The following is an 8,770-nucleotide window of genomic DNA, read 5'->3' on the forward strand; positions in this document are numbered from 1 at the left end:
CAGGAGGCATTTTAAATTTTGCATTCTTTGAATCATAGACTACAGTAAATAACAAAGAATTTGGTAACAAGTTAGTACTGTAATTATGCAAAGGCATTTATTTATTTATTTATCTATTTATGTATTTATTTATTTATTTATTTATTTGTTTGTTTATTTATTTATTTTGGAGTGAAATATAGAATGTTTGAAATTTTTACATTTCTTACAAGTACTTTTTAAAACAGCATCAATGACCACTAATAAGTTTTCCTTGGCCTGATACACAAGTACAACCCACTCATGTAATAGTTCCATTTAATCAGAACTATAAATATAGGCATTAAACAACTTCAGCCCAAATAGAAATTTAAATGATGTTAACTCTATTAAAGTTCTGAAAACTTTAACAAAAAAATGTTAAACATCTATTACAATAGAATATAAATAGTTTAAATTTGGGGTTTTGTTTAGAAAACTTTGCTATAAACAGATCATTTTCTAAGAATGTCAATTTGCTTTGAATGTAAAAAATAGGAAAAAAATAACTGGGTGGTGGTGGTGCATACCTTTAATCCCAGCACCAAGGAAGCAGAGGCAGGCAGATCTCTCTGAGTTAGAGGACAGCCTGAAAATACAGATAGAGTTCCAGAACAGGCTCTAAAGTTACACAGTGAAAACCCTGCCTCAAATATCCAAAAAAAAGAATTTAAAAATGTATAAATAACCTTTTGATTATAAACAACCTAACACATATTGTAGTGGTACTGTGTTCCCCAAAATATTGTGCACCCTAATAAACTTATCTGGGGTCAGAGACAGAACAGCCACTAGATACAAAGGCTAGAAAATGGTGGCACTCATACCTTTAATCCTAGCACTCCAGAGATAGAAATTCCTCTGGATCTCTGTGAGTTCAAGGCCACAAGGAAACGGCCAGGCATGGTGACACACGCCTTTAATCCCAGAAAGCGAGCCATTAATCCCAGGGAGTGGTGGTAGAAAGCAGAAAGGTATATAAGGCGTGAGGACCAGAAATTAGAAGCATTTGGCTGGTTAAGCTTTCAGGCTTTGGAGCAGCACAGTTCAGCTGAGAGCCATTTGGATGAGGTCTCAGAAGCTTCCAGTCTGAGGAAACAAGACCAGCTAAGAAGTTGGCCAGGTGAGGTTAGCTGTGGCTTGTTCTGTCTCTCTGACCATCCAGCATTTCACCCCAATAACTGGCCCCAGGTTTGATTATATTAATAAGACTCTAAGATTCCTGCTACAACATATAAATTTACTCCTATGTGCTTTCTTCTCTATAAGGCGCCTGTAGCTCAACTGTGTAAAACCTCTGTATTAGTGAGTTTTATTTTCCTTTACTACTATTATTATTAAGAAAATTTCTATTCATGTTACATACCAACCACAGATTTCCCCCTCCTCTCTTCCCCCACCCTCTGGCCCTCCCCCCAACCCAACTCCCATTTTCACCTCCTCCAAGTCAAGGTCTTCCATAGAGAGTCAGCAGAGCCTGCTACATTCAGTTTAGGCAGGTCCAAGCCCCTCCACCCTGCACCAAGGCTGGGCAAGATGTCACAACTTAGGCACAGGCCTCCAAAAAGCCCACTCATGCACCAGGGACAGATCCTGATCACCCTGCCTGGGGAGCCCCTAAAGAGTTCAAGTTAAACAACTGTCTTGCCTATCCAGAGGGCCATTCCAATCCCAAGGAGGATCCACAGCTATTGGTCCATAGTTCACGGGTTTCAACTACTGTGGCTGGTCATCTCTGTACATTTTCCCATTATGATATTGATGTCCTTGCTTATAAAATCTGTCCTCTCTCTCATCGATTGGACTCCTATATATATGCTGTTACTCTTCTTTAAACCATCCATTTATCTACTTTTATTTTTAATTTGAGATAAATAACTAAAAACAAATACAATTTGATGTTGTAAGTCAAAATATTCTGATACCATGATGTAAATAACACCTAAAACTCTTTAGATTTCCATCTGTATCTACAATTGAAATGTAGCCTTCTGAGTAGTTTCCTAGATACTTATATTTATATAAACTCATATTTATTTGGCAGACTGACAACAGATGTCATGTATAGATGTCAGTATCATCTGTTCTTTAAGAAGGATAGCATATCTGGGATATGAAAGTCTAAGTCTGAGTCTCCCTGCCTAAAGCAGAAAATCAGAAGTCACCCACGTGTGACATGGTAAATAAGAAGAGCCTGACAATGAAGAGTATACTCCATTCCCAAGAGAGAAGGATTGGAAGAACATTGAATGTCACATAGCAGGGGACAGGGTGGCAGGACACCAAAGAAACGTGGGCAGACTAAACTATGACACCCAAAGGGAGTAACCACCAGGAAAATCCCTAGTGGGGAAGAGGATGCAGAAGCCTTAGCTTAGCCTCATTGTCAGAGAAGAGGGACTGAAAATCCTGCTGAGGGGTAAGCCCACAGCTCCTGTACTGAGAGCCACTGGTAGCAAAAGTCCATGGAGTATACAGCCCTGACAACTATAGTTCAGAAGGTCAACCTATCAGAACTAAGGGTTCTGTTAGAGGAAACCATCATGCAAGATGTTATGAAATTACTGCCTTTTGAATGAATTGTCTGTCTCCTGTTGTAAACTTCTTGTGCAATATCATCTATGATTCTCCCCATTTACCATGCATCTCCATGTTATGCCCACATGCACTCTCATGACTATATCTCAATCTTATGGGCATAGTGGATACTCTAGAAGATAGTTTCTTATTTAACTGTACAATTTTTATGAATAGAAACATACTAAATATTCTTCATGCTGGATCTATTGTTCCATGTGGACTGTAGACACTTAGAGGTCTTACTCTCCATTCTTAGCCACTGACAAGGCAAATATTGGCCAGAAAAAGTGTCCTCATAGAACTTTCACAGAGCAGAATTGCAGGTGCCTGGCCTTGTTAGATCAAAACTCTTCAGAAGATTTATAGCAAACCAGAAGCGGTAGTGCAGGTGTCTGGCTTTGGCATATTTTAGTACTTCTGGTGATCAATAACACCTATGTTGCCCTAGGCTTCCTCTGCCACCACCTCTCCACTCTGATTCAAATAACAATTAACACTTGGTATTTATTTCTACACCAGTTTTTAGTGTAAGATTTTAGGCTCAGTAGACTAATTATAAATAGGTCCTGAGATTCAGGTGACTACCAGAAAAAGGCTGTTAAGATATTATTAATTACATAAAATAGTATACGTATTCTTTGCCTTTTCCTTAAATCTCTCTTTGGTTTAATTTTTCCTTGTAACCCTTGTAGCTATCCATTTAAGAGATAGCCAGAACTTTTTACAACCTACAGCTGTTGTTAGTCACCAATTAAGCTGACCAAGTCTTTGCCAAGTGTGACTCTTATCAGAATACTTGTCCCTGAAAATTGAATTTGTAGTTTTTACTAACAAGTTGTTAATGAATGGGGATATACATACATATATATATATATATATACATATGTATATATATATGTATATATATGTGCTTGGGGGAATAGAAAAGGAGGGAGATGGAAAGAACTAGACAGATGTGAGAACAGCAGAAGAGTATTGATTTGGAAGGACAAAGATGAGGGTGGAGATGGAAAGAAATAGGAAGAATTATGAGAGAACAGAAAAGAGCAGAAGGGACTGAGAGGAGCTAAGTATGAGAACAGAAAGGAAACTGTAGATAGACTTTACTTAGAAGAAAAAAGTGAATGGACTAAAGAACTCAGTGTGCTTAACTTCATTGAATATCCTTCAGATTAGTATCCTTAGCTGCTTGTAGCATTTGTTCTGGACCCTGGTAGAAATTTCCTCAAAGGGAGGCACTTGGGGGGAATTCCACACTCCCGAAAGCCTTGAATCCAGTTGTACAATCTGGTAAGACCATGACTTCTCTGATGTGATGGTTTGGGCTAGGCACCACTAGTGAATCTGTTGTTTAATATTGAACCACCCTGGGTACCTAACAACAGTGAATAATCTTAAATCATGGAACCTGGAGCCTGGGTGAGACAGGCAAAGGAGTTAGTCACAAAGAGGAGGCAAACCAGGTGTCAGCAACTGAAAAATTCAAATGGAAGCTTTGGCTCAGACACTGAAGGCCATGGTTAGAAATCAGCCTCATCCTCAGTAGCTAGAAGCTGACCCCATCACCTTTTCCAGCTATGTTAGAATCCAAGCCTCAGACCCTCAGGTGGCCAGGCTCTGCAGCCACCTGTGTCAGTTGAGGAGCCCTGTCAATGGGGATGAGAATGATGAAGCACCAGCAAAGTAGTCGACTTCTTCACCTCATCCTCCAGCAGCATGTCTGCAGGTGAGTGTGCTTTGAAAGTAGACAGTGGTCTGTCTGTACAAATGTCAGTGCGGTGTTTGCTTCCCTCATCCCCAATGCAAACAGGAGAAAGCTCCTACCTAGATTATTAGTCATTGCTGAAGTGTACAAGCTAGGGAGTCCTGAGAATGTAAAAGAATCTGCCAGGCACCCTGTTGCAATGTTAAGTGTTGCCAGCAGAGGCTCCTCCTGGACCACACAGAAAAGAAGTGGAAACGCTTTGGTGGGCATGTCACACTTAACTGGTTGAACTTCAAGAAGTCTAACTGGTAGGAGAGGCAAGAGACTCAACCTTCAAGTGACCCCACCCCTCCACCTGGCCAAATAGAGTTTTAGAGGGCCCAGAAAGAAGCTCTCTAGTGCTTTGTCTTTCTTTGCTCCTGTCTTTCTACCTTTCTCCTCCTACTATGTTTTAGTAGTATTTGAATTTGTTTTATTTACAAAAATGTTTTTATGGTTTTATTTTTATTCTTCTTAAGTTTATCAATTTTTCTTACACATTTTTGTTTGTCAATTATATAAATATATTTCTCACTCTGGTCAACATCCTACGACATTCTTCTATAATCTTATTTCTTCTCTTTTATTTAATATTAACTGATAGTTCTCTTCCTTTTTTTTTACCTTTTCACTTATTTTGTTCTTTACTACATATATATTTACCCTGAATAATTTTAACCCCTTTTTTTTCTATTTTTGTTTTACATGGCCATTGCCTTCGGTGATATAGTCTTTTCTTGGCTTTTAGTGTTTCTATATTGATTTGATTAATGTTATTCTGTTACAGTGGCTTGACTTTTATGCTCATGGTGATAGTAGGGATTGAGCCCTCAAGACAGTCTGTTCACTAAAAAAAGTCCTAATAAAACAACAAAAATACAGAAAATGATAAATGCATATATCAACACACAGAAAGACAAGAACAAAAACCCAAAAGACAACATGATGTCTCCAAGATGACATAACACCTCCACTGATGAATCCAAAAATGATGAAATGATTAAAATGCTGAACAAAGAAAAGGTCTATCAGCAACATAGAAGAAAAGTCAGTAATATGGATAAATTTAGAGAGTAAACAAATTTTGAAAATAAAAAGCAAATTGAAATGTTGGAAAATAAAAACAAATAATCAAATAAAATACACAGTCAAAATCCCCAACACCAGGCTAAATTAAGCTTAATATAGAATATTAGGGATCGAAGACAAAGTTGGGAAAATACAACATTCAGATGCAAATGAAGACAGGTAAACAAGAATGACCATAACATTCAGGAACTCAAGAGACCAAGCCTGAGACTCCATGAGACAGAAGGAGCTGAGACCAGCACGAAAGGCACAGAAAGTCTACTCAATAAAATTATAGAAGAAAATTATCCAAATCTAGAACATTCTACTACAAGATACTTTAAAACCGTAAGTAGGCAGTAACCAACAAGAACCTTGCCACGGCATACTATAATTGAGATGCCAAGACAACAAAAGTAAAAGCTCCAAGAGAAAGCTGTCACTTCACTTTTATAGGTAAAGCCATCAGAATAACATGAGACCTGTGAGCAGAAACTGTAATATCGATAAGAGCATTAGAGCTATTTCAAGCATTGAAAGTAAATAGTGGCTAACCAAGAGAAAACAAAACTTCTGAAGACCAGTACGAATTAAATTCGGGACCACTAAGCCAGCACTCCAGAAGATAGTTAATGCTTGTTACATAGAGAAACTGTAGGGAACCTTTTCAATAAGCAGTTAAAGGCAAGGGCTCACGGACTCAAATGGCCAAGAAAATGATGGTAAGAACAGATTAATGGAATTGGATGAAATTTAGAAAGTTCTTCACAGCAAGGAGGATAATCAACAGAGTGAAAGAGCAGCTGACAAAGTGGGAGACAGTCTTCCCCAAGCATACATCTGATAGGCTACTAATATTCAGAATATTTTAAAAGTTCAATAAATTAAACACCAAAAAAGTATCCAATCACTGAAAGGGAAATTGAACTGACCAGATAGATTTCAAGGAATAAACACAAATTCCCAATAAATTTATTTTAAAAATGTAATGTGCCTATGCATTAAGGACATGAAAAATTAAAACTACACTGAGGCTCCCTCTGACCCCACTGAAAAAGGGTATTCTTTTTAAAAAATGCTGACAAGGATCAGGGGAACCCTTATGCATTGCTGTTGGGAATGTGAACTAGCACAGTTTGTTTGTAGTTTAGTATAGAGATTAAAAATAAACTACCAAACATAGACCAAACATGTGATCCCTCGATATCACCCCTGTTTGTATAGTGAAGTAACCTTGAGTCAGCATTCCACAGAAATACTTGTACATCCAATCCATGTTGACTGCTTGATGAACTGATGAATGAATTGATGAATGAATTGAAGACAACATAATATAATATAATATAATATAATATAATATAATATAATATAATACAATACAATACAATACAATACAATACAATATAATATAATATAATATAATATATATTATACACACACATACAAACACACAGTGGAGTTTTATTCTACTATAAAGAAAAAGTAAAGTATGCCACCAGAAGGAAAATAGATGAAAATGAGATTGCCATATTAAGCGAATAAGCCAGACTCAGAAAAACAAACATACATGCTTTCTCTCATGTGCAGAATTTAGGTTTCAAATAAATAAAAATGTTTTATAACATCATATCATATCATGTAAAAATAGACAAAGGAATATGCTGTAGAGAAAGAGAGCGGACCAGGATCTGGGTGGTGGTGGCGCATGCCTTTAATCCCAGCACTCAGGAGGCAAAGCCAGAGGGATCTCTGTGAGTTTGAGGCCAGCCTGGTATACAGAGCAAGATCCAGGACAGGCACAAAAACTACACATAGAAACCCTGTCACAAAACGCAAAACAAAACAAAACAAAAAAAGACAGGGTACCAGAGAGGACAATGGGAGAAAGAAAGACAAATATTATGTTTTTTATGTGTATATCTAATAAAATTTCAAATTCAAAGTCCATTAAACTATTCCTTTATCATACAACTAATTGTTCTGAGGACAATACCTGAATAAAAGCTTCTCCTGAGTCTAGTAAACTATTGACTTTGGTCATTTCATTTCTCAGGACCAACTTTACCACTTGAATCCCAACAGTTGAGGGTGACACACATAAGTCCTTTAGCCCAGGTCCAGCATCTAGTGAGAGATTCTGAGGCTGCTCCACAAAAATGCAGTATGATTTATGTATCTTATCCTAATTACCATTTAGCACATTAACTTCTCTGGATCTGACCTACTAGGATGGAAGAAATATATCCAGAGTTCATATAAATAGAGAATCTACCTCCATCCCATTGCAATCAATATTGAAACCAGGAAGCTGTTAGGCAATGCTCTAGATTAGATATTTTCATTTTTCTACAAAGCTACAAAATAAACTGAAATAGGCAAACACAGTACCCAGAATAACCAACAGGTGATGACATGATCAGACCCTGAGACAGAGCAAGCTCTGACTATCTTGCGTCCTGTTCATGGACTAGTTCTAGAGTGAAGAAATAGAGAACCAGAAGCAGGTGACTGGGCAATCCAGTTGAGTACCCACTTATTCTACATCTGTTTTCCATTGATCCTGCAAAACCAGCACCACTACTGTTGCTTCTGAAGCTCCACAAACTGATGTGCGTAATTCATTTCCTGTCACTCTTCTGGATAAACAGATACTGTTTCTCTTTTCCTTCCCAAGACACAAGAAGAACAGAAATCATTACATCTAAAACTTTTTTTAAGTTCAAGTAACAGCATGAGAAGAGCAGATGTTAAAGCAGTAGTCCACATGTACCAGAGAGTTCGAACCAATTTGCTTATTTTATATGAATTAGAATCCCTAAATTTAAGACTCTATCACGATAAAGAAACTTTTAATGAATTTTCTTTTTAGAATCTTTCAATCATCGTAAATTATGCAATGTATTTATTGGATAAGCTAGCATTTGTTATACTAGGATGCATTAGCCTCCTACTTTCTTGATAATTCATTTGGTCACCATGAACCCTTTGTTTTATATGTGTATGTGGAGGCAGAATTGCATGATATGTTTATAAATATGTATGCAAGTGTGGGTCCACATATGCCTCAGCATGGAGATCAGAGGACAACCTCAGGAGTCAGTCCTTGATCCTTAACTTCCACCTTGGCTGAGACAGATTTCTTGCTGTGGTTCACTGCTGAGTATGCCAGACTAGCTCACCCACAAGCACCCAGGGATTCATTCTCCCATCTCTGTATTCTGTCCCACTATAGAGACATTGCGATTACAGACACAGGCTACCATACAGGCTTTACACATATTCTAGGGATCTGAACTCAGATCTTATACTTACACATCCAGCAATTTATCCACTGAGCCATCTCCCCAGCTCACGAAGCCT

The sequence above is a fragment of the Peromyscus californicus genome, unplaced genomic scaffold (assembly GCF_007827085.1).
Source record: "Peromyscus californicus insignis strain IS unplaced genomic scaffold, ASM782708v3 Scaffold_8__1_contigs__length_139910024, whole genome shotgun sequence".
NCBI lineage: Eukaryota > Metazoa > Chordata > Mammalia > Rodentia > Cricetidae > Peromyscus > Peromyscus californicus.